Source organism: Chrysemys picta, chromosome 9, assembly GCF_011386835.1.
Source record: "Chrysemys picta bellii isolate R12L10 chromosome 9, ASM1138683v2, whole genome shotgun sequence".
Lineage (NCBI taxonomy): Eukaryota > Metazoa > Chordata > Testudines > Emydidae > Chrysemys > Chrysemys picta.
The window spans coordinates 71417792-71445681 of NC_088799.1; the positions used below are offsets into that span (position 1 = coordinate 71417792).

Consider the following 27890-nt stretch of genomic DNA (forward strand, 5'->3'; position numbering starts at 1 on the left):
AGTTAGTGAAGTCAACAGATCTATGCCAACTTACACCAGCAGAGGATCAGTCTCAGAGATTTGTTAAAATTTAAAAACAAGAAAATAAGTAGTTCTGTTTCCTAGGGTGGTGCAGTTACTCAGCAAAGCCCAATACCTGTGCACTGCACTAGGAGAACTTTCTCACTGGTTCTTTTTGTCTGAATAATCTGAGGTAAAACAGTTTTATTCATAAAGATCTTTAAGGCAAAGCCTGCAGACCAGGTGGGCTACCCAAACATCAGTCTTTTCATTCTGGCCTTGAGGTTTGCCTTTGTTCAGCTCCTGGGTTAGAGAAACTACTGCTAACTTACCCTTTGAAGAATTATCAGTAAGGTTAATACTTCTGGCAGGGCTATAAACAGATTCTTCAGTACTGGCACAAGTGTGCACTCATTATACAGTAGGCTAGCTACCTCTAAGGTGGAGGAAGCTCTCAGTACACCACCTTCTTCCTTGGAGATGTAGCTCCAGAAAATTGAAGCTTGACTCCTTCCACAGTTCCCCCATCTCTTCAGTTTGTTTTCAGCACGTTGCCTCAGGAGCCCTGTTTCTCTGAGAGGCTTTAGTTTCTTTGCCTCCAGAGGCCTCAGTGCTCTGCCTTGGTTCTGTCTGTTTTATCTCCTCCTTCCATTGCTTTCCCTTGTCACTTGAGCTCTTCGACCCCTAAAAAATGTTGAATGGCAGTGTGGACCCCTTTGGAAATCTTAGACAGTCTGCGGACCCCCAGGGATCGGTGGACCACAGGTTAAAAACTACTGTTCTATGATAACAAGAACCTTTCGCGGACCCCTTAGACCAGTGGTGGGCAACCTGTGGCCCGCAGGCTGCACACGGCCCGTCAGGGTAATCCGCTGGCAGGCCACGAGACAGTTTGTTTACATTGACCATCTGCAGGCATGGCCACCTGCAGCTCCCAGTGGCCGCAGTTTGCCGTTCCCGGCCAATGAGAGCTGTGGGAAGCAGCAGCCAGCACATCCCTGCGACCCACGCTGCTTCCTCCAGCTCCCATTGGCCAGGAACAGCAAACTGTGGCCACTGGGAGTTGCAGGCGGCCGTGCCTGTGGACAGTCAATGTAAACAAACTGTCTCATGGCCTGCCAGCGGATTACCCTGACGGGCCGTGCGTGGCCCACAGGCCGCAAGTTGCCCACCACTGCCTTAGATATAGTGAGTGCACCCCCTGTGGTCTATGGACAATAGGTTGAAAACCGCTGCTCTAAAAATACCATTGTGCAGGATTCTCACTCACTCACCCATCCATTTCTCTGTACACCATTTCAATTCAATCAATCAACTTTTCTTGAATCTGTGTGAAACTGCAAGCTGATAATTTTATGGTGAAAAACAACATGAGCTTTGGAGATGGTTTTACTACATATAAAAAAGCTTGTCACCCCACTTTGGCAATCTATTAAAAACCTAATGTGTCAGACATTCCCAGCAGTAAGGCAAACACCTTTCAAATGAACACTGAAAATATTTTGTTTTCATTAAATAAACTAAGCACAAGCTTTATAAACTTCTACCAAACAGAGACATTAATTCAAAATAGTGAGCTAGATTACATATAACAGGCCAGATTCTCAGCTGGTATAAAGAGGTATAGTGCCACTGAACTCAATGGACATATGCTAACTTACACCAGCTGAGTATCAGGGCCTAATAAGCAAAATCTTACCTGTCCTGCAAAACAACTGTTTTCATTGCATGATGTAAATATATTCAGCTCTCTTAACACTTCATTTCATCTTGGAAGAAATCAAGAATTTTAAAGTAAAATTTCTTTCAAAGTTTTAACAGCTCTTCAAAAGACTGTGGCAGCTTTTTCTCCTTTGAGTAAACCGCTGTTAGACCTTTTATCATGAAGTGACAGCAATCTGCACTTTAAAATGAAAGACAGAATTACAACAGAGCCCCACCAAAGGCTGTCCAACTTTTAAATTCTTACTTTTCGGTATGTATCTGTGTAAGAGAAAAGGAACAAGCCAACAAACAACATTTTTATTAGAGATTCATCATATTCTCCAAGCAGTAGGGTCTTTAATGATGACCTGCAGCTATTTACAAGCTGTTAAGGTTAACACTTGGCTTTGGCAACCAAACTATCTGTGAATTTTCTGTCTTTCTTCTTAAAAACTCACAAACCCTTGTGACAGTAAGTAGTCTCAATGTTTGGAGCTACTGTTGGTGCCTACTGAATTGTTAACAAGAAATGTTTTTGTTTTTTGTTTTGCCAGATCTGAGGAAATGTAGAGGTTGGTATGAGACAGACAGATGCACAGAAAAGGACAGCAGCAGGAAATGACAATTAGTAAGGGTTAACTCAGCAACGAAGGAAAATCAGAGTCTGGACATTAATCCATATAAAAAGAGATATTTTTAAACACCTGAATCTGAACTAAAGCACTGATGTTCAAGAGATACAGAAAGACACTAATACTGTATAATAACACAAGAACCTTTTATTACACACAGAGATGCACAATTCTGGAGTTCTCTTTTTCTGCTTACTTGGTAACATTCTGTATCACAAAAGGATTCTAAATGAATGGATATATTCCTTTACATTTTCTGATACTCCAGTCACAAGTGAGAGTGAGCTTGATGGCCTTATTCTTGTCCTCATGTATACACATCACCATACTATCCTACAGTTGCCAGGCTAGGCAGTCTTCTCAAGAGAAGCCCAGCATTGGAATTATACAGGTCAGAATTGAGATTTATTGGCCATACTGTGTGAAGAAGCTTGTACTAAGCCTGCAGGCACAATGCGTGACTCAAGCCAAGATAGAGCTGTATCACTTTCAATACCACTAAATGTGCATGCACAGATGCACATACACACGCTTTAATTTAATTAACAACAAAATGCACCAAAATCATAACGTAAGAGTAATCAGCTGCAAGAAATCTTCAAAGAACATTTAAAAAACCCCAATGTAAATACCAATACCATATTAACTTTTCTAAGTCCTTAGGACAAGGCAGTACTTTTATTTTGAGGCCAAAAATATTTCCAAAAGACCCAATTCACAGACATCTATTGATAGGGTTACCAGATAGCAACTGTGAAAAACCAGGGCCACGGGTGGGGAGTAATAGGTGCCTATATAAGAAAAAGTCCCCAAAAATGGGACTGTCCCTTTAAAAACAGGACATCTGCTCACCCTATCTATTGAACCAGTAACACCATACAGTGAATTGCACTGTCAGCTGAAACACTATTCTTAATGATGAGGCACTCTGAATAAAGCAGTCTGTTATTCATATTCTTCACAAGGGGTGTGGCCTCTTGGAAAGCTGAATGAATGTGAAACTACTGTTGCTGAGTTTAAGCCCAGATGCAGTCGAACACAGTTCACATTTTGTTGTTATCAAAGATTACAGTATATTTGCGCTCCATTAAATAGCTACACCAGCAAAACATAGCTAATGCCAATATTACCGGGAGCTACAAACAAATAGACTTTTTCATGGCAAACTCTAGGTATTTGTTGCAGGAGACTGAAGAAAAATACAATGCTCACTGGGATCTTAGAAGACTAGATTTATTTTAAAAAAGCTTGAAGCAAGACACTTTTGGCAGCATGTTAATTCAGAGACAATACATTTACTAGCATCTTATCTTGCAACAGTGTATTCCAAGCCTCTTCCTTTACGGAGACTCCAACATTTTGGCCAGAAAAATAAGGATTAAACAAACAGCTTCATCACAAAGTCTACTAATTATGAGTTTTGACTAGCATGCTGTTGGTTCATTCAAGCCTGAGTGACTAATCAGCTGTCTGAAGTGCTCTGTGGAAAAACCAATTTTTTTAGCAGTCCTCTCCTGTCACTTTTTGATTTATCAAAAAGAGTAATTCACAAGGTGATTGAGCTGTTTTCTCAGGAAGTATTTACTTCACTCTCAGAGCTTTTATTAATTCATTTTTATTTCATTTTTAGTTCATTAATTCATTTAATTTTCAAAATCTGATTTTCAATGTAATGTCGTCCACATTGATCAATTATGCAGGAAGGATTTTTTTCCCCACGCCATTGCTTTTCATAGTCTAGGAAATACTATTTTCAGCCTCCTGTAGCTCAAATTCAAATCAACGCTATCTTCCCAGTATAAACAATCCAAGACAAAACAGAGAGCCTAAATCCCTTCTTGCAAACAGACTGTTACTTTTAACCTTACTTTACATTTCATTACAGAATGCAGCATCATAGACCATAAAGAGAAGCAGTTTACTTGGTTCATAACATCACCTACAAGGCTTTTTTGAGGATAATTTGCATTTGTTTTCTCTTTTAATGGTTACCCCCAGCAAAATATTTACAGCATTTTTTTTTACCTTTAAGTCTGTTGGATCTCTCAAGAGATTAATTAAAAAACCTGAATAAGGTTTGCTACTCTGACAACAAATTATTCTGGTAATATCTTCTAATAATGAAGATATTCCAAGGGAAATTGAAATGTGTGATTTCCCTGTGGTTTAAACAGCTCAACCTATGCACGTTACCTACAGTAGCAAATGTAGGGCTGTTTAAAAAAAAAAAAACAAACCTAGGGGCCAGATCCTGATCCCAATAAAATTGCTTCAAGTTTTAACTTGATTTAAATGGGAGCAAGTCGGGATCCACTAGCCAGAATTTGAATGTGTGAGTACTATTTTTATACTGGTGTGTAATTCTGCATAACAGAGAATTGGACCCTGTATCTGTATATGTGCACTCCTCAGACAGTTATTACAACAGAACATCTGCATTATCTCTGCAGATATTGCATGCATTACAATTAAAACAGAATGGTGGGAGTGGGTCATTTTAGTTCTAAACCTGACTGTGTATGAGGTACAATGAGTGCTTCCATGTCCTCCTCCTTACCACCAGTCATGTGAAATGGCTTTTGCTGAGCTATCACCTGTTAAGACTGGCTCATCAGGGCTATTCTCTTATTAAGATTTGTCTTATAAAATAACCATCTGAGAGAGCACAATGAAGGGAGAAAGTAATTGGGAAATGTTCCCAGCTGATGGCAAAAATAAAAAAATAAACTAACTGAGATAGGATAATAGGAATCCAGTCCACCCCCTTCTCTGTCCAGTGAGAAAAGCCACAGAAGTGGAATTTCTGAGGCTGGAATTTTTAGGCTGGGAGTTAGGCATCCAAGTCCCATAGAAATTAAATTTCCTTTGAACCTGGAAAGGAAAGGGGGTCCAGTGATTAGGATTCCATCCTGGAATTTGGGGAAACGCTCATTCAGTTCCCTAATCTGTCACTAACTTCAACTCCCAAGGCTTCTTTGAAAATCCCTGCCATAAACCTTTCTTGAGAGACTTGATGGGGTCTGAGTCCGTCATTGCCCAGCAATCCAATTCAGTGAGTAAGGAACAAGGAACAAATTGCAGAACTCTGAGATCTTGTTGTAATACTTTTGTAATGTTACTGTATACGTAGAGGGAAAGAGTTGTTGTTATTTATTCCTAGAAAGCAGAAACACAATGATACAGTCTGAACTTGTTGATCAGCAAATACTGACTACACACAGGAGCCTGCTGAGATGCTAGTCAAAGATGTCCCAAAATGGCAACACATCTCAGTTTGTTGTGTTGATCCCCCTTTGCCAAGTGAAAATATTGCCAAAGCCAAAGTTAGACAATCAAAGGACAAACTAAAATAAACCCATGATGAGAGTTATTTTCAATCTAAAATATACACACGACCATTTAATGTGTGCAGCATTGTGGGCCACCAATGCATTACAGGACCATTACCAATAGCATCATGTCCTAAAAAGAACATGCAAAATAGAAAAAAATAGCCATGGGGAGGAGATAGTCTCTATATTCCCTATTGCCAGTCAACAAGTAGACCCTATTTCAGACCTGGACACATCAATCTCCTCCTACCAGTGAACCAATTCATGTAGGAGCTGCCTATTTTTTTCTCATTACCACAGGCAACAGAAATTCATCTGAGCTCTATTCTCTGGTCTTGCATCCCTGTATAAGGTTCAATTTAAAAAAAAAATCCAAAACAATGATTTTTTAAAAATTTAAATAAATCAGATTTATTAAATTTAAATTAAATATATTTTTATTTTTAAAAACAAACCTATTTAAGATCAAATTTGAAATTATAACAACCTATGTTAAAGGCTAACCTTACTGTAATCCATTAAAATCTTTTAGATTAAATTAAATATAATAATATTAAGCAGTACTTTTGCCGTCTATGTTTTAAAGGAAGTCAAACCACTGAACCAGTGGAACTTACCGATTAAGCAGCTGGAACCAGAGTTTGTTGAAATACTAAACCAGCTTTTGACAGCAGTAGCCTCATCTGCTGGTGCAGAGAGGGTACTTTCTTCATTTGAGTTTATTCAGATAGCTCAGTTCAATGATTAGTTCATTCATTAAGAGTTAAGAAACCAACTGGAAATTGAAAGAGCAGGAAAGCTTGTTTTTTCCCCTCTTCTAATCGATGAATAAAAACTAGGTGTACTAGCATTATATCTACTAGTTCTAAAATCTTGAAAAACATGTTGACCAGGAGCAATCTATTTGACTCACAAACTACAGAGAATAATTCTTTTGTTAATAAATCAGTTTTAAATGCAAAATATGTTTTGATAAACTTACTCTGTTTTTCTTATATATCCAGTGCATTTAAGATAGATTTATCTAATAATTTTTAAAATGTTGTTTTTGTGCATTTTTGGTTGAATTCTAATTTTCATCCAAATAGAGCTTGACACAAATCATGAGTGAAAAATTAATCATCTAGTAAATAAGAAATTCATCATTCACCATTTTCTAATATTATAAAAGTGTAAAAATAAATCTGCATAAATATAATATACATAATATAATTGCTTAAATAAATATGTATAGATATAGTGTATCCTCCTTGTTACCAAAAAGTATCAAATTTAGTGTTAAGGTCATATTTAGTTGCAAATCAACATGTTTTAATGATTACCAACTAAAGAGAATCAATCTTTCTCTTTAGGATAATAACCTAAAAAGTACAAATGCAAAAGAAGAATAAAATCGATGATTTAAATCAAGATTTCCTGCTTGCTGATTTAAATCATTTTGATTGATTTAAATCAATCCACCCTGATCTGTATCAGTAAGGAATACATTCCAGACAAGCTCTGACCTTCTTTCCAAAGGCACAGTAATAAGAACCTGTTTCATTTGGAATCCATCATTATGCTTAAGTATCACCTTTCTACACTGACTGGTTTCTAAATACTACAGTCATGACAATGGAATGAATGAACCTGGCCTCACTAGGGGAAATGAGATAGCCTGGAATCTGCAATGGGACTGCCATTCTTTGCCACTACAATGTCAAGGATGAACATGATGCATTCTGGGACTTTAGTTTAAGAACTGCACTGGCTAATAGGTTAGAAGACTCTTAAAGATTATAAAAACAACAAGGAGTCTGGTGGCACCTTAAAGACTAACAGATATCTGTTAGTCTTTAAGGTGCCACCAGACTCCTTGTTGTTTTTGTAGATACAGACTAACACGGCTACCCCCTGATACTTAAAGATTATAGTGTTTTGGAGACTGGTAAGGATTGTCAGAACAGCCCAAGTCCTTTCCCATGAACTGAAAAGTAAAAAATGCAGAGAGACATGGGAAAGGGAGGGACTCGTGTTTTCTTGCTTTTGTTTTGTTTGCTGTGATTGTCCTTTTCTTTACTTTCTACTTAAATATGTGGGTCTAATCAGGGTAGAAAGGTATCTAATCCTTGGACCAGGGTCTTTCTCAAGCCTAACAAGATTCTTTATGGGTCACTTCAAGCTCTCTCTGCTGGACTTTCTAGAGAACTCTTCCTCCCTTTTTGCAGACCTTAGCAAGACCACAAAAGGATACACTGCCATTTCAAGAAGACAGCCATCTTGTCAGCCTGTGCTGACAATAGTTGTCATCATCTACCCTCTGACCATAGCCAATCATTCTTTTCTTTTACCCACTTTTTTTTTTGTCTTCTCATTTGGTTATATCTGGATTTGGGGAAACTGACAAAACTAGCACCACGTAAGTAAGCTGAGTGGATTTAGCTATAACCTGGGTAACAATTTCCATTATACAACAAAAAGATGAACTGTTAATATAATGTTCAATTTCCCATGCATGTTGAGGATTGACAGAAATGAAAAAGGAAGTTTTAATACTGTATGCACTTATTAAGGACTTCAATTTGAGACCATGACGAAGAACCTTGAAGTTTTTAGCACAAGCCTAAATAGCATTTTATTAATTCATAAACCAAAACAGTTTCTGCCTTCCCCCCACTTCATGTTCTGAGTTACTCTTTCCCAAATATATAGGCCTGCACCTCTTTATACTCAATCTCACCTCATTGTAGGCTGACCAAAATCATGAACTACGCACAACCTTTATATTTTCAATGTATAAATATCTTTGCTCACACTGTGGGGATATTCAATAAATTGTGGCAATGTCAAATATTACCTCCTTTTACTCTTTCCAGGAACATAGACTCATAGACTTTAAGGTCAGAAGGGACCATCAAGCTCATCTAGTCTGACCTTCTGCCCATTGCAGGCCACAGAACCTCACCCACCCACTCCTATAATAGACCCTTAACCTCTGGCTGAGTTACTAAAGTCCTCAAATCACGGTTTAAAGACTTCAAATTACAGAGACTCCACCATTTACACTAGTTTAAATCTGCAAGTGACCCGTGATCCATGCAGCAGAGGAAGGCAAAAAAACCCAGGGTCTGACCCGGGGGAAAATTCCTTCCTGACCCCAAATATAGTGACCAATTAGACCCTGAGCATGTGGGCAAGACCCACCAGGCAGATACCAGAGAAAGAATTCTCTATAGTTACTCAAAGCTCTCCCTATCTAGCATCCTGTCTCCAGCCGTTGGAGATTTTTGCTACTGGCTGTCACCGATCATGGCTCTGCAAGGATCCATAGCTGAGAGGCCTCAGCAACTTTGAAATGAAGCTGGGCTGCACACTTGTGGCCATCTCTGTAAATCCTGAAGCTCTCCCAAACACAACTGTTTTAGTGCCTCATGAATAGATCGATGTTGTTGCATAGGTGCTCTGCACCCATCCAATTTCTTCTTCTGCCAATGGGCAGAGTCCAGAACTCCCCTTGTAAATCCCTGCCCCACATAGACCAGAACAAGCAATCTCAAGACTGGTTACTCTGATGCTCAGCTAATTACCCAGCCATACAGGACTACTGTGTCCTTACTGTCATTTAAGGTTTGGTCAAAATTTGGCCTAAGATTGGCTGTAAATCAATTCCAATGGTAGCTGAGTGCTAATTCACTTTTGCTCCTTTGACAATTCCAGTCATTATGTGTATGTTAAAGAAACCTGGTTCTCATACCAAAACATGAGGTACTTCATTTACAAGTTCCTCATTATGTGATGTGATACCATTCTGTTTTCTTTCCCTAAATCCATTTTTTATCCACAGCATTGCAATGTTACCCATACAATATTTTCCAGTCACTAAGTTTTCAGTGTAATACTGTGTCAAATGCCTTGCTTAAATCAAGATACATTTATTCCTTCCATTTTTATAATGTACCTGTCAATCAACCTCTAGGCACATTTGTAATAAATAGCAATAAAAACATCAACCCAAAACATCAGCAAAGCAGTATTAACTAATACAAACAAAATTACACCCAAGTCATAAATAACCCAGCCCTTTAAACAATTCCATCAGGAAAAGCCTGCTTAAGCAGATATGTTTTGAAGCCCTCAAGTCAAATAACTTGGGATCTATAGGACCAAACCAGAAAAGCGAGTCTCAGGTCCCCCATTAAGAAATCTGGCCTTAAAAAGGTAAGGCTTTAGCATTCTAATTGGTCTAAGATATAGGCTAAAAAAAAAAATGGTGACAGCAGTCTCTATTATAAACAAACCAAAAGGGGCTTTACAGATAAAAACCCAACACTTTGAATCAGGGGTGCTGGAACAATTTTTATAGTAAGGGTGCTGAAAGCTATTGAACCAAACTGTAAACGCTGTATATAATGGAAACCACTTAAGCCATACCCCTACATTGCTAGTTCCAGCACCATCATTTGAATTGCACCAGAACAGAATTGGAAGCCAGTGAAGTATACAGATTATTGTGTTTACTGCAAGTAAACTAGTAGCCATGTTTGCATTATCTGAAATTTTAAAGTAGTCTTCCAAGATCACTCCAAATAAAGTGCACTCAAGCAAGAACAGATAACTGTGTCGAGATCCAGATCCAAAAGCAAAATTCACAACTCTCCTTGCCAAATGTGAGTAAAAAAGCAGAACCCCTGGGTGATGAACTTGAGCCAAAGGCAGGCAATCCTCCCACAAGCCAGGCTGAAGACTGGGAGTTATTCTGGGCCTGGATGGCGGATTTCTACATATTCAATGAAGCACCAGGAACATTTTGGAGCACTACAGTATAAAAAACAACAAGTGGAGAAATCTCTTCCACCACTTCCTCTCATTTATTCTATCACACCAACATTATCTGCATCTTATGCAGTGTGAGGTTCAACCAGATAGCTAGCTCTCATCCAAGGCCCAATCTTGGTTAAACACTGGGAAAGACAATTGACCACCTCCTCTAGATCCAATGAAAAGGAGATATAGAGATGACAGATCTAATAGAATCAGCATAAGAAACTGATACTCTTCCATTGCTCCCAGGGAACTGATTGACAATAACTGGTGAAATCTGCAAAGCAAATCTGACAACTCCAGCTATTGCTATAATTGCCTCATCAGAACTTTTTCAAACCAGTAAGATGTAAAACACAGTGATGACTGGTTTCTAGAACACATACCCCACAAGTGTCTCTTTAAGAGATGCTATCACTAACAATATTTTCCCCAAAATGAACCTATCATTAGAACTGGTCAGGAACTTTCCAACAGAACAGTTTTTTTTGTGGGGAAATGTCAATTTGTCAAAATTGAAGATTTGTATGGCAAAGTGCTGATGTCACAGGACCTGCTCTACTCACTGCTCAGTGGCACCTCCTCGTGGAGCACATGGGGAATTACCTCGCCACCTGGTCTAACACTCCTCCTACAGTTATTCAGCCTGTCCTCTCACTCCGGGGCCTGACATGCACCCACAGCTGAAACGTTTTCCTCTTCATAGTTTAGCCCTTCAGCCAAGTCACATTAAAGTTCTCCACCCTTCCAGGCTGCTTTCAGCAGTCCCCAAATGGCCTGTCTCTAGCATCCCATTCCTTCACTAGTTTGTAGGAAAACCTGGGCCTGCCCTCTACACTGGGTTCTAACCCAAGGACACTCAACCCAGCAGCTCTGGGCTTTACTGCTCTATCCCACTCTTATTACAACCCACACCCTTTGTATCAGGGAGTGTGACCCAGTTCAAGTTGCTGATCCAATGAATATTTAATGATTTATACCAAGTGGAACAGCTCCAACAGATGAGACTGAGAAAGACCCACTTCAGAATAGTTAATCATCAATGGTTACGGCACCCATCTGAGATGTGGGAGACTGAAGTTCAAATCTCTGGTCTGAATTAAGTAGAGCAGGGACTTGAACAGGGGTAGGCAAACTTTTTGGGCAGAGGGCCACATCTGGGTGGGGAAATTGTATGCAGGGCCGGGCCAGGGGGTTGGGGTGCGGGAGGGAGTGTGGGGTGTGGGAGGGGGTGTGGTGTGCAGGAAGGGGCTCAGGGCAAGGGATTGGGGCAAAGGAGGGGTGCAGAGTGTATGAGGGGGCTCAGAGAATGGGGTTGGGGTGCAGGAAGGGTGCAGAGTGCAGGAGGGGGCTCAGGGCAGGGGTGCAGTAGGGGTGCAGACTGCAGGAGGGGGCTCAGGGCAGGGGGTTGGGGTGTAGGAGGGGTGCGGGATGTATGAGGGGGCTCAGGGCAGGGAGTTGGGGTGCAGGAGGGGTGCAAGGTGCTGGCAGGGGTCTTAGGGCAGGGAGTTGGGGGGCAGGGTGCAGGCAGGGTTCGGGCCCGGCGCCGCTTACCTAAAGTGGCTCCGGGGTGCCAGTAGTGCGCACTGGGGCCAGGGCGGGCTCCCTGCATGCCTGCCCTGGCCCCACGCCATGCCGCTCCAGGAAGCACTGCGGCCCCCGGGGGAAAGAGGTGGGTGGAGGGCTCCGTGTGCGCTACCCTTGTTGCGCCTCCAGGTATCTTCCCCCGAAGCTCCCATTGGCCACGGTTCCCCGTTCCCAGCCAATGGGAGTTGTGGGGGGCGATGCCTGGAGGCAAGGGCAATGCATGGAGCCCTCTGCCCCCGCACCCAGGGGCTGCAGGGAAGTGGTGCCAGCCGCTTCTGAGAGCAGCGCGGGGCCTGCGGCACCACGGGGGGCAATCCCGTGGGCCGGATCCAAAGCCCTGAGGGGCCGGATCCAGCTCAGGGGCTGTAGTTTGCCCACCCCTGGACTTGAACCTGGTTCTCCCACATCCCACATGAGCACCTGTGACACAGAGGCTCCTTGGCAAAGGGTGCCCTGTTCTTTGCAAACAATTCTCACCTCAGACCCAACAAACTCACTACACTGAACATGTCTTACAGGATATTTATCCATAAAGAGTATCATGAGTATCTGCAGAAAGCTCATTACTTGTCAATACTCTAATCATTTTGAGATGTACACATAAATCAGTGGTGGGCAACCTGCAGCCCACAGGCCTCACACGTCCCGTCAGGGTAATCTGCTGGTGGGCCGCGAGACAGTTTGTTTACATTGACCATCCACAGGCACGGCCACCCGCAGCTCCCAGTGGCCATTTCCAGCCAATGGGGCTGCGGGAAGCGGCGCGGGCTACAAGGACGTGCTGGCCACTACTTCACGCACTCCCATTGGCCAGGAACGGCGAACTGTGGACACTGGGAGCTGCGGGTGGCCATGCCTGCAGATGGTCAGTGTAAACAAGCTGTCTTGCAGCCTGCCAGCGGATTATCCTGATGGCCACATGCAGCCCAGGGGCCACAGGTTGCTCACCATTGATATAGATAATATTTAAGGAATAATGTATTTAAACTGAATGTATGCTCCATGGACTTGGAGTAGAACTTAGTCACCAGGGATAATGTGTCTTGGTGATGATCCATTCAAGCGAAAAAGAATTGTCAACCCTCCCTCGTCAGCCAGCAAGGTTCTGTTATCTACCCTGACCCATCCCAGAACAGCCAGTGGAAAACCATTACAGACAATTGCTAACAACTGAAAGCACTTGGAGGTGAAAGGATCATAACAGCAGGCAGGAGATTGCTCTGGCTACAAAAAAAGACAAAAGACTGTTTCACTATAACAGAGTGTAAGAAAAGGCCGTTCGTATCCATTCACTGAGGAAACCCCTTGAGGAGCAGGGGGCTCTCATGAACATTTGGATCCTGGTTCACGTAAGAACAACCAGCTCTGCAACAGACTGAATTGGGGTGGGGGGACCCTACTTTATTAGATAGGAAAGATAACTATTGGTAAGTGTAGACCCAGGTTCGTATTTTACGATTTTGTTTTGTATCAAGTTGCTTCCATCACTTTCAGGTAAATCTTTATTTTTTCTTAAATAAACCTACTTTTGTTTTTGATGTAAGTGCTCACAAGTGCTGTATGGTTTACAGAAGTGGTGGTTTAAGATAAAACTGGGTTACATGGCACTTCTGGGTGCAAAGGATCTGGTATTTCTGTGAGTAGACGGTGTTAGGGGCTGGATATCCCAGGGGAATGATTCAAAGGGCTAGGGGATCAGGGTGCACCTATTATTAAACTGCAAGGCAAAGATAGGGCTGGCATAGCCCAAAGGAGAGCGCTTGAAGGCTGAAAGGTTGGTGATATTAGGGAACTGACACACAGCTACCACAGGACAGACTCCTTTCTCCTGGAGGCAGGGGTAACAGGGTGACTGACAGTCCCAGGTGCCCCAAGAACCATCACAGTGCCCTATCCACTGGCCTATTGGATATTCTGGGATGGGGGATATGTCTTATTTTTCATAAACCACAAAATTCAGAAGGCCTCCATTTCATCCCATTGTAGAACAGGAAACTTTGAAATCTCAAAAATTTGCCTAGGACAGGAAAACTGTTTTCTGCCCAGCTCAACCTGTTACCTCCCTGCTGGATTTTACAAGCCAAGAACAACACAGAACCAATTCACAGCTCCCAGCATGAAGCTCTCCCCAGGATTTCCAGAAATCCAGTAAGCAAAACTGGCTGAAGCCAAGGCAGAGAGAACTCTGGATGTGTCCCTCCCAGAAACAGCTACCACAATACTGTCTGAATCACAGCTACCTTTATAAAAAAAAAATTGATCAGGTTAGTATACCAAAACTATGGCCCACAAACCAACATCACCTGCAACACAATGCTTTTTACCTTCTCTCATAGCCCACAAAACAATTCTTTGGTAATGTTTTCAAATATCTCACTTCAGACAGAAATCAGACCAACAAATAAGTAGTTAAGCAAGTCAATCATTTGTAAAGTTCAGAAATGTTAGCTTACTACTAAGACACTTTATTAACCCAACTACAAGATACCTACAGTAACTCCCCACTTAACATCTTCTCGCTTAACGTTGTTTCGATTTTACGTCCCTGCTCAATTACAGAACATGCTCCATTTAAAGTTGTGCAATGCTTCGCTATAACGTCATTTGGCTGTCTGCTTTGTCCACAGCTGGCAGCCCCCCCCCGCAGCGCCTCCCACCTGCCGGCAGACCCCGCGGATCAGCGCCTGCCCCCTCCTCCCCCCGCCTCCTGGAAAGGAAGGGGGAGCCTGCGCGCTGTGTCCTTCCTCCTCCCCCCTCCCTCCTGAACGTTGCAAGCCAGCTGATTGCCATGGGCAGGAGGCGAGGGGAGGGAAGGAGGAGGAGCGAGGACGCGGCGTGCAGAGTAAAGGGAGAAGAGGGGGGGAAGAAGAGGCGGGTTAAGGGTGGAGGCTTGGGGGAAGGGGTGGCGTGGGCGGGCCGAGGGGTTGAGCCCCCCGCCCCTGGTGCTTTCAGAGTAGGGGAAGCTGCCGCTGCTACTGCACAACATACTTCTCCTAGCCTACAGCACCTTCAGCCTCCTTGCCTGCCTCATTGTCTCCAGTGCCAGTGGGCTGTGCCTGTGTGGGGTAAGGCGGGGGCACCTCCCAACTATAGTACTGTACTGTATTGTATGGCAAAAAAATTTCCCTGGAACCTAACCCCCCCATTTACATTCATTCTCATGGGGAAATTGGATTCGCTTAACATCGTTTCACTTACAGTCGCATTTTTCAGGAACATAATTACAACGTTAAGTGAGGAGTTACTGTACTTAGACACCTTCTTTGATTTACAAGATATGCCAAAAATTACTTCTGTCCAGTTCCTTCAGGATCACAGAATGGAACTATCTAGTCCTGAAGATTTGTGGGTGGGGAGCCAGATTCACCTTTGGTGTAACAGCCCGCATGTAATTCCATGGGTCACTGAAATTTGAAGAGTGAAACCGGGGATGATTTGGGGCCATCAAGTTTAGTTAAATTAATTTTATTTTAGTTCATTTCTACTTTCTTTTTTTCTCCTGAGCTCTATTTCCATAGTGTCTCTATTTCTGTTTCCTGCCCATTAGAAAGTGAGAGATGGTTTTATTAGTTCTGACATTCTGAAATTCTCTTTCATCATTTTTGACTCCACTGTTCCTTAGAGGTTCTACTATATCCTTTGTCTTTCTTTTCCCTCAGCCATATTTTAATATATATTTACAAAAATATGAAAATCATGTTATCCCAATGACAAATGTTTAATTTAAATACCAATTAGAAGTGAAGACATTTTGATGCAATTCTCCTTTTAATCACTGATGATTCCAAAGTTGCTCAAAAAATGGCATCTGCTGTTTCTGTTTGATACCATCATCAACTAATGCATCACACAGTTTGTTCAGCAAGGTGATGACTTTTGCCTTAGCAATGACTAAATCAACACATAGATCCAATACTGTGAAGTGACAGCATTTTCAGAACTTAGTTAATCCTGAAACAGCCATATTGCACCACCTGCCAACCTCATCTAAATCACTTACTTTAAACCCTTTTCAAATGATTTCTTTCAAGTTTTTTTTTAAGTTTATAATACAATAAAACCTAAGGGGGAGTGCGAATTGGTGCTGGGGCCACAGAGGAGTTCGCAGGTTTAACCCCGAGCACCCAGGCCCGGGCCTAACAACCTGACAACACAGGTGCTCCTCCCACCAGTAGTGTGAACCCCCCCATCCCACACAGACAACACCGTCAGTCACACAGTGCAACAAACAGTTTGTTTTTGTTGTGCAGTTTAAAAGCCCAGGTGGCCAAATGTTTACTTGACTTTCAACTAAGTTGTTACTGGACAAGCAAGGGGCTTGCAGCATGAGACACCGTGCTTCTGAAGAACTCCAGCAAGAGCCACTGGTATGTGATGCTGCTTTGGATGAACTCCTTAACGTTCGCCATTGCAGAATATGTTAGCAAAGGGCCGAATTCAACTACCATTAGGGTTCCCACTTCTAAGATGCTGAACAACCGGTTACTGCCCCCCCATCACCAGGCCCATGACCCTTCTTCCCCTCTCAGGTGCTCCTCCCACCAGTAGTGTGAACCCCCCCATCCCACACAGACAGCAGTACTGGTGGGGAATTGGGGGCAGCTCAAGACCTCTGTGCCACTTACCTTCCCCACCCCTCACCACACTCCAGGTCCTTGTCTAGCTCCAGGCCCCTGTCAAATTCACAAGCAGCTGATGGGGAAGGCTGCCCTACAATAACAAACTCACCTGCCCCCTCCCTCCTACCTTGGCATCCCGCAAACCCTGGAGCATTCAAGGAAGGGAGGCCCAGCTTTAAAGGGCCAGGCCCATGGGAAAGGTTTGCTGAGCATTTCTCCTGCCCCACCCCACTTAATCCTCAGCATGGGGGAGCAGAGAGAAGGCAAAAAAATTCCTGGGATGCTCCTTACCCTCACCAGTAACTGGCAAGGCCGCACAAAAGCCAGCCAGATGCCATTCCTAACCACCACTGAAATTAATGGGAGGATTTTTTTCCACTGATGTTAACAGCAGATGGAACTGGCTTCAAATTGGCAAGATTACAAATATATGTAGCAAGCAACCATTGTGCAAACAGGTAGTAAAATAGTTGGCTATAACATTCTCATATAGCACTAATACCTTGGTTATATGGCATAATACCATAGACAGTCATTCCACAAAGCATCACTGAAATACTTAATCAGCAACCAAACCCTGTTCATGTTATTCCCAGAAACTTCCTATTGTCCTCAAGGTTTGGCCTTTAATGCAAACACAGTAAGATTGCCATAAAACAATGCTCTCACTGATGTCTTAGCTTACAACAAAATGGAAAATACTATACCATCAACAGGTGAAAATGCTCTGCTTCTCTAGATGGAATTCGTGTTTTACATAGGGCCAAGAATTTCTCAAGCTCTGATCTGGAGGTGCCACTTGACGGTTTTTTAAGGGCATATTTTGCTGTGGATTACTGCATAACTCACATTGATATTAATGGCAGTTATATGCATAAAGAATGGAGTCTCAGTCCCCATACTGTGCTAAATAATCGGCAAAATCCAGTCAAACAGAAAAAGAGTCTCAAATATCATATTATTTATACACATACATGTGAGCAAGGGTGTGGAAATTTCAACAGTTCCAAGGACCAATGCAAGTATATGTGGTGATGACAGTTGCAATACAGCCTCTTTGCACTCTGGAAATACAAAGTTGCCATAAACTCCCTGGATTCACCCCAGGAGAATGCCCTGATCTAAAGGCATTTCCTGGACAATGTAGAGCTGCCATAATAGTTCTAAGATGAACCCCCTCACAGCCCATCATCTAGGGATGTATGTCAGGCTGCGAATGGAGTGCTTCTGCTCTCTGGTTCTTTTCAGCTGCCACAAAGTCCTTTGAGCTCAGGGGCATAGACATGCAGTTCAAAGCAGCCCCCAGGCTATGCTAGGGGCTGAAATGTCCATTGGATGGACCCAGAATACAGGGAGTACAAAGGTGGCTTAAAACTACCTTTGCTTCTGCAGGGTCCTGCATCAGCCAGGCCCAAAAATCACAGTTTATAGGCTGTAATCACCCTCCATACCACCCCCAAATACCAGTTGAAGGGACCAGTGCTCAAGCTTGTCTGTGTGGGTGACTCAGACAACCTGAGATATGGGATAAGAGGCAATGAACCAACTCAAACCACATAATGTTTCTATGTACTTGATTAAATATTCCACATCAGTAGAAGTATCAGACCCCATACTCACATATGGCATATATGCATCACTTATCACATATGCTGCATGAGACGAATGTGTGTTGATGTGGGGGCATAAGCGGAGGAGTTCTAGGCCCAACCCTCAGAGGTTTTCTAGAACAGGTTAGGCAAACTTCTGTCAGGGATGGTCTAGGTGTAGTTAATCTGCGTCAGCACAGAGGGATGGACTAAACAACCTCTCAGTCTGTGTGTCTATGAAAGCCACAGTGCAAGTGCACATTCTGCAGACCAGCTCTGCAAAGATGCGGACATCAGTAGGCCTAAAGACAAGGCTTGTCACATGAAGAAATTCACTTTTTTCCCCTCCATAAAAAAATAAAAAATAAAAAAAACAACAACAAATCATCGTGCATAGATATAAATAAATAAATAATCCAGGCTGTAAGTAAGAACATAAGAATGCAATAACTAAGTTCTCTATTATCTAACTAGACTTACAGCTCTTTTGTATCTGCCTTTAGGTACTATTAATAAAAAAAAAATGCATGAGAGTAGACTCTTTTTTATCTGGCTGGATAGGACTGTAGGTCTTTTTCCTGTCCTGGGCTCAACCTATAACCTTCATGTATGGTTATAGGCTGTCTAATGGAAAAGTGCCATTGTGTCTCTGAATCATTTCTCCATTTGGTCTTTGTGTGGTTCCACCTCTTTGTCGTGAAACAGACCAATCCAAATTTTCCATTGAAACAGTAGTGTCATTAGCTTGTTGTCTGTCTACTCCTTCTGAAACCTTCTTCGGTTACTTTTATAAATGCAGTTTTGTAGAGTCCCTTGTGTAAAACAAGGGCTACGTTTTGATAAAAAAGTTTTTTCATGCTCAGTGCAATTTCAACACTTATGGTAGCTGCATGAACACGAAGAGATACAATCTTCCTCGGAGATCAACCAAATTCCATTAGCAAGCAGAGGCATCAATCCTCCCTTTTCAGTCAATTAACTATGAGGCTGATAGTGGTTGCAGAAGAATTTCTGAACCTTCACAACATGCTTGAAGACTGTGTTGGATATTCCTTCTTTCACAGAGAGGTTTAAATAGTGTGCGGAACATCCATTTGCCAGGGGTGAAACCCTTGCTTTACTGAATGGGAGTTTTGTGATTTACTTCAACAGGACAAGGATTGCACCTGAGAAGTTCTTATCTTTTTCTCTACATTTTCATTGCTGGAAACAATAGTAGACTTATTTTTTGTTATACTGTTTATGCATTCTTGGAGGGCAACTTGGACACAATAGTCTATGTTTCTCTATTCAGACACAGAATCAAAAGAACTAACCAGAAACACACTTTCCCTTTTACAGGTGACTGAAGCCATCATTTTTCATGTTGTGGATTAATTTCAATGTTGATTCTTTTATATTGTTATTATTATTATTCCCTTTTTGCTCCCTTCTAGTTCTTCATTTGCAATATCCAGTAGTGGACATGTGGGTTTAAATGAGGCATGAGGAATATATCAAGGGCAAAGTGCTTCAGTCATTTCTATAAAAAGGTAACTTTGTGTTACATTAAAGAGGATTGAAACTTTTTTTAATCAAGTTCAAATCTTTGGGTTTAGTTGTTTTTAATTGCATAATCACTACTTGCGCCATCTTTTGAGTGTAGAAGACAATGAAATTACTCCTGAATGAGGCTGATGTTGAATAGGTGTTGGAAAGCTTGGAATGGGCACATAAACAATCATCATGGTTACATTTCAATTATGATTTTGATGCTGAAAATGGGTAAATTTTTTCCAAATGTGCCTAAGTGACTTTGGAGCCTAAGGTCTGGTCTATACTACCCGCCTGAATCGGCGGGTAGAAATCGACCTCTCGGGGATCGATTTATCGCGTCCCGTCGGGACGCGACAATCGATCCCCGAATCGGCGCTCTAACTCCACCAGCGGAGGTGGTAGTAAGCGCCGCCGACAAAAAGCGGCAGAAGTCGATTTTGCCGCCGTCCTCACAACGGGATAAGTCGGCTGCAATATGTCGAATTCAGCTACGCTATTCACGTAGCTGAATTTGCGTATCTTAAATCGACTCCCCACTGTAGTGTAGATGTACCCTAAGACTCATTTAAAGTCAGTGAGACTGAGGCTTCTAAGTGCCTATGTCACTTTTGAAAATGGGATTTAGGAGCCTAACTCATTTATACTTTTTTGAAAATTTTACTCCATGTCTCATTTGTATGATCAAATTTCATCAGTTTCATATTCTTCCATTTCTGTTGACAAAGTCTAATTCAATGGCACACCGATCTAATAGAATATAAATGTCTTTAGATTCTTAACTTTTTACAATGAGCATGAGTCCATTCTTACTTGCTACTTAGCTCTTGACAATATTTATATTTTACTTTAGAATTATCTAATTTCATTACTTCAGTCAATTAAATCACTTTTCTGTCACCTCTTTTAGCTTTAGCCATGTTGAGTCAGATAGATTCATTTAAGGATGCTTGGTAATCCTTAAACACTAACCAGCTGTTTGTAGTATTGATCAGCAGCTTTCATATGTACAACAATTTGAATGAGAAACAAACACTGTGAAAACTGAAAAAATAAGATAGAGTCTAGAGAGCTTTATACAGAACCACGTTCTCTTACCTTCCAAAAGTTTTTGGATTCTAAAGAACCAAGTCCCCTAACGCAGTTTAATACTCCACAACCTCCCATCTACTCAACATTAAATGACAGGTTATTCCATCCAGCTGTGTGCCTCTCTACAGTCAAAAAGGGATCCACCCACTCCCTATCCCATCTAGGTTTCCAGACAGTTTTACAACTTTCATATTGTTTCTATTAGGCATAACAAGGAATCTGATGTTTTCTTACATACCTTAAAATTAGAGACTAATATTTCTAGTATAAAAAAAAAATCAAAGGGATGTTTGGCTCCAAAGTCAATGGTAATTAGACACCATGAAAATCTCTTCTCCTTAATACACAAACAATAATTACTGTGATGTGGTTGGTGTGGTTCAGTACTACTGATAGCACTGAAGCCCAGAGAGTTGATTTAGGCGCATAAGGATTGTTCCTTTTGTGGGTGCTACAAGCGTTCCATGTCTACCAACCATGAGTAGTATCTTTATTATCAGTTAATAACTCATCTGACCACAAATACTGACTATGCACTTCTCAGTACACAATATGTCTCTTGCTTTCTGCCCATTACGCTCACTTTTGAAGTGGACTTCTCTTTTCTGAGGTGCCTATTGTGATGAGCATCTCTTTATTTGCCCATTTCCACAAACTGTTGAATACAGGAGTTAATGCTCTATGAAGTTGTCCTCATACATACTTTGTTTTTGCCCTGGTACAGTATGAGAGTGAATCTCACCGTATCTAGTTTCTAATATAAAGACTAGGCCAAAATCTTAGATATGAGTTTACTGTTGAGACTCAGTTTACTGTTTAGCTATGAATTAACAACCAACCTAATTAATATCTCACCATTCTTATCTCCTTTTTTGTTTATTTTTGTAAGGAAGTTTTACTTTGTTAAAAAATTAAGGTTTAATGTGTTTATCTGGACCTGTTCCCCCTTCCTAAAGAATTAATCCCTTTTAAAAAAGGGGGGAGGGGGAGATTAGGTAAAATAATACCTGAACAACAAAAATGGTTTCATTATTATAGCCTGATTTGTTTCTTCATCATAGCTGCATGTCATCTTCCCACAATGTAAAAAACAAAATGTACAAGGCTCAGATAAACAAATATCTATGTGTATGAATGTTTCTCAAAGTTATATTCTAAGGAAAGAAACTAGATTAGCATACTGACTTTTTCAAAGTCAAATGTGTTTTTCTTTCTTCAGTCCTATTACATAAATAAAAAGAGCCAAATAGGGTAACAATACCTCTGATTTACCTTTATATCCCATTTGCACTCACTCATTGTTTTTTCCCTTCACGGCAGTAAAAACAAAACAAAACACAGAATGCTATTGACTTCCACAACACTAATGTGTTTTTAAAAAGAGTCTTCTGCTAATTAAGCACATTTATATTCCAGGCTAAAAAAATGCTGAAGTGGCCAAGCACTAGAATCCAGTTATCAGGAAACCACTATCAAAATCCAAAGATAACATTTAAATCCTTCAACACTCTTACAGACTGACAAGACAGAAAAGATGGAAAGAGAATGAGTTCTGCAGTATTCTTATCCATAGATTTCCCTCATGTAGAGTTATTGCTATGTTGATTTCTATTCTAGGGCATCTTCATATAAAGCAAATTGCTAGATAAATATTCCAAAAGTCACTTAAATGACTGACAAAATAACGCAATTATTCCATTTAAATGCACCATTCATTTTGTCTCACTCCTTATATCTTCACCGTATTAGAGTGCATTTATAAACATAGAGTGGAACCTCTTTACAGTGAACTCGGATGTTGAAAAATTATTTACAGTGAAGCTGAATTCAAAATGCTTCAGTACATAGCAATGCTCAAATTGCAATTAATTAGTGTGAGCCACAATTTAATGGCAAAGTTGTAGAATATAAGGGTTCTGCTGTAATTTTCTCTCTCGAGTAACCTGGTGGTTAGGGCATCTGGTATCTAAGAAAATGGGGTTCAAGTCTCTGTTCCAAATTAAGTAGCACAAGGATTTGAATCTGGGTCTCTACATCTCAAGTGAGTGTCCTAACCACTGGGCTATTAATTGTTCTGGGGCTATCTCATTTTTGAGAGAAAAAGGCTGACCTGGGTTAGGCCACTAACTCCAGGGGAAGGGTCACAGCTGAGAATCAGGATGTGAGGGAAGCACCTCCCTTTGGCCTGTCAGTTGGTGCCTAATACCTTTGAGGATGAGCCTAAGCCCTGCTCTTTCCTGTGCAGTTCACTCCTAACTAGTTGAGGAGGTTCACCGCTCAGCTTACTGGCTTCTGGGAATCCTGTGCTTAGGCCTAATTCTCCTCACACAATGCAGGAAAAGCCTGGGCACCCAAATCAGGATTGAGAATTCCACTAGGCAGCTGAGCATTGCAATGCCTAAGTACTTCGTGAAACCAGACTAATCCTGCACCATTGAAATAATGGGAGTTCTACTTTTGACTTACAAGGGTACAGATATAGTATTAATAATAATCATAATGATATTGAAGGTGTAAATATGTGGGTAAATGGAAAAATGTTATCCCTAAAGCACTAACCACTTTTTCTTGTTGGCTTTTGTTTGTCTTGGTACGGATTTCTTACCATTTCACTACACAGCATACAGCTCACATAATTACTAATTAAATTCTTACAAAAAATAATAAAACCATATCCTTAAGGATGTAACAGATAAACACTGATATACAAACAGAATTCATCACTAGAGACATCTTATTTCTAGAGCAGCTTAGAGGAAGAAAATCATTCCAAAAACAACGATGTCAAATCAAAGTAATGTACAACGCAAGATGTTGTACTGGAAGGAAAGCGAATCAGGCAATAATTCCAAGCATTGTGAACTAACCTTTTAATGATAATAGGGTTTAAATACTGTGGTCCAAAGATGATTTTCCATTACACGACCATAAATCTGAAATATCTTCAAAGATTTCACACACCAGTGTATATGAGCAGAATTCAGCTGTCAATCTAGTGTTGCCGTTTCCAATGAAATTATATTCCATGTGAAGTATGTTGCAAATTATAAATAGATGGTGGGAAAGCAATATTTTAATTTTAAAAGTTTTTCTTCTGCAAAGTTAATTTAGAGCCCACTGCTAAATGGGCTAAATCCTGCAGTTCTTACGCAAGCAAAACTATTCAACAAAGCTCTCTGTATCTCAATAACACGCTTGACTCCCAAACCAAATGCCCCCAATTGAAGTACATTATGTATGTAATGCAAGACTTCATTAGGAGCCTATTCCAAAGTCAACTGAAGTCAATAGGAGTTATTTCCATTGACTTTAATGGGCTTTGGATCAGGTCCTAATAAAGCAAGTTGAACAAAGTACAAACGACTTTATTTTAAGTTACCTTTAGGAAAACATTTCTTTTCCAGTACAACTGATGTACAGTAATTTTCAGCATATTTACTTAACAGCAGTTAAACAAAACCTCAAATAAAAAAGAATGTCTAATAATGAGATTGTGACAGAAAACCTATTACAACATTTTATTTAATGTTCAGACCTATGAAAAACTTGGCGGTAAATAGCAGAATAAGGTCCAAGCTCTTTCTATTTACATTTTCATTATTTAAATTAAGTTTTCCTGAACCTTAATGAAATCTCCACTTGGTTAATTAATGCTTCTCTGCAAACAGGTTTGTTTCATTTAAATATGAAACTGTACTGAATGGATATTATACGACTATTGCTGTTCCTTATTTGCACAGAGGAGAAACTTTTCTACAAAGTCAGTGGGGGTTGGGGGCATTAAAACAAAATATGCATGTGCTAGAAAAGACTATATATAAAAGGCTCTTTCATTCAGATTTGTGCCAGAAATTATAAATGCAGTTATTGTCACTCCTAGCCTCAAAATTTATATTCTACTAATCCCACTCTTATTCACTACATAACACATTAGAGACAATTACAAGGACAGTTTAAAATCCTCTATCACTGGAGCTTTTAAAGTGCAAAAGCTCGTAGAAGCTTTTATGATTTCTGGCAAGTCACTCTACTAATTCAGAGATCATAATTGAAAAAGACTATCTCTGAAACTATTTTCTTTTTTTTACTGCTGGATAATGAGAATTGGAGTTTCCTCTCAGATCTAAAGAGATAATCAAATTCCCACTTCCACCTTAAATTTCCTGATCCACGTTACATGTCCATGTATTGGCAACTCATTCCGCAGGCAGGATGAACCTTCCAAAGACTCAAGAAAGGTATGGTTACTAGTACTTTGCCACAGTAGGGAATGACAACATTTCTAAATATCCCAATTATCTCTTTCAAGTAAGAGGCTCTTGGAACAGACTTTATTAAATCTAGCTAATGAACTTCTATTTAATACAAAAAACCTATATCAAAACTATATCTGAATCAACTTCCACAAAAGCCAGTACATTTAGAAGTAAGGATACCAAGGCCCCTCTGGCTTGGCATGCTTAAGCCTAAGCACTGTAGCACATATGATCACAACAGTGAACCATGCATACACTTTAAGTATAGCCAAATTCTCTAATCTAAGAAGTGCACGAAATATTTATAACCATCCATGCACTTTATCTACAGTGACCAAGTAAATACTTTACTAGTGGGATATAGCTATATATTAGATATGCATATTGATAGTTATATATGTTGTAAAGGACTTCAGGATCCTTCAAAATGAAAAATACTATGTATATGTAAGGTAATCGTAGCTTCACTCACTATCGTGGTATCTTCTGATGAAAGATTGTCAATGCTGCAATACCTGCTCTCGTATAGATGAAGTTAAGAGTGTGCATTGGCGGTCCAAGCTTGAAATTCTATGACTTTTATGCACTTCTGTCATACCATTATTTTAACATATTTTTGTTTTTCCTTAATATATTTTAAGCTTAGTTTAACTATCAATAACACGGTTTGGTTTGGCTATTGTAACTTAATCTCAAAAGAACAAACAAGAATAGTTCCACAGCACTAAAGTCCCTAATATGATCTAAGGCTAAACTATCAAAACTCAGATCTGACTAATTCCTGTATTGAGCCGGCATTGTTCTACTTTCCAAAAAAGCCTCTGTGACTGTTTTACAATTGAAACCCACTTCAAAATCTACTTACCTTGGACCCAAGGGCACCCCAAAATCTGAAGTTTGGAAATATCAGTTTGGAAACCCAAAGCAGTGAATAGTGAGGAAGGGAGAAACCAAAGAGACAATGAATGCACATACTTTTTTAAATTATACAGAAATGGTTTGGATGTCTATTTTACTCTATCAGTGTGTTTTGATTTCAGCTTAAGATACATCTTTAGAACTATATTAAAACTAAGCAAAGGGGCATTATAAAGAAAAGGCAGATGTACTCTTAACTACAGAAGTGTGAGGGTCATCAGTATAATATTGCATGTGTCCAGGTAGAATACAAATTCAGTACAGGACCACAGGTTCAGATCTTTGATCTTCCTTTTTGCAAAGGCTGTGATGTACAAAACCAATTCCACTGAGCAGACAGTACTACACTGAATATAAATTATCCTTTAACTATACCAAGGCATTCATATGCTCACATTTAAAGAAATGCTGCAAGGTTGAACAATGCAGCCATGGAGCAATAAGAGCTCTTCTGTTGAAAAAAATGGAAAAGAAAGATCTGAATGAAAAGAAAACTAGAATTTGTTCCTCAGCAATATATTTCTGCTATTTGGTGAAAATGTGATTAAAATACAGAACTCACGCAGAGAAACAAACTCACACATATATACAACATAACAATGCTTGCCCTTTTCATAAAGAAAAAGTAAGAAAGCTTTACTGCTAGAACTGAAGAGTTGTTTTTTTTTAATCAGGCATTGTTCTCTTAAGCAATGCTAAATTTGATTTTAAAATCCGGGTATAGACAGTCCAAATGAACATGGCTTGCCATTTACATATATCTTTTCCAAGTCTTTCTTAAAAAGAAATAATCTTTTGCCTATTGAGCTAGCCCCTAGCTCTCCAGAGTTTACCCATTAATATTCTAAACCCATCTTTTACAGTTCACACATACACAAAAATTGTCTCACTTTGGCCAAGATGAAATGCTTAAGTGGAAGTCATTGTGCTTATGCAGACTTGCTCCACTGTATTTAAAAACATCATATTCCTCTCTCACACCTTTATTTATCTTATGCAAAATTTACAGTTTTGGAGTCACTCAAGTGTGGTGCCATTACCCAGTCTTATGTACACATTTCATATAAGAAAACAAATTACTTCTGACAACCTGAGATATTTTTGCTTTGTTTTATTCAGTACAATGTTTACATTTAATCCATCCCTTTGCTTGGCAATGGCACAGAAGTATTGGTGAGTATTTTATAGGACATGTCTCTGCTGTTTACTTGAGGATTCTACTTAGATGCTTGCAGATGGCACTCTTGCAATTCATATGGATACAAACCAGTTTTTTTGGTGAAACTAGTTGTCAGAATGTTAATACATAAATGAATAACTCCTTCCCACAACACCGTCAGCCCCTTTAAAAAAAACTATTTTCCTATATAATCTTTTAGATAATCTCTACTTTAATTCCTTCATTGCTAACAAGAAAAAAGTTAAGATTTATCTTTTACTTATTACTGACGTTTTCTCTGGATATTCCTTTTGCTTTTAATGAGAATTACATGGGAGCGGCTCTCCGTTCTTTATAACTTAGAATGCAATTTAAAAAATAATAATAAAGCAGCTTAGAATAACCTGATATTCTCCGCTGAGAAATTACGCTCAGTTCTAGTTGGGTTGAACAGACTCCTGCACCTTGAACATCTTCTCCTCACTTCTGCTAACTGAAGGAAACATCAGCATTTCATAAAATTATTATTCCATACTTTCTTCAACACATCCTCTCTCAAACTCAAATGTGGGCTCATACTATCTTAGTCAATTCCTCTCTATGTTTAGAGCCTCTTCAGTGCCCCAGAAGGGCTATTGGTCCCTACATTTTCTCTTCATGTATCTTAGA

At 40.3% G+C, this 27890-nt stretch overlaps 1 protein-coding gene across 7 annotated transcripts in view; it reads right to left on the bottom strand.

The window, feature by feature from the left end:
• The window catches only part of PCDH11X (protocadherin 11 X-linked), a 1048566-nt gene that overhangs the window by 1018413 nt on the left and 2263 nt on the right, over positions 1 to 27890 (bottom strand). For 2 of the 7 annotated variants that reach the window (XM_065556488.1, XM_005288309.5), the window contains exon 2: positions 27626 to 27714. The exons of the other annotated variants lie outside the window; for them this stretch is intronic. The gene's annotated coding sequence lies outside the window, so the exon portion shown is untranslated. The remainder of the gene's footprint in view (positions 1 to 27625; positions 27715 to 27890) is intronic. 7 annotated transcript variants of the gene reach the window in all.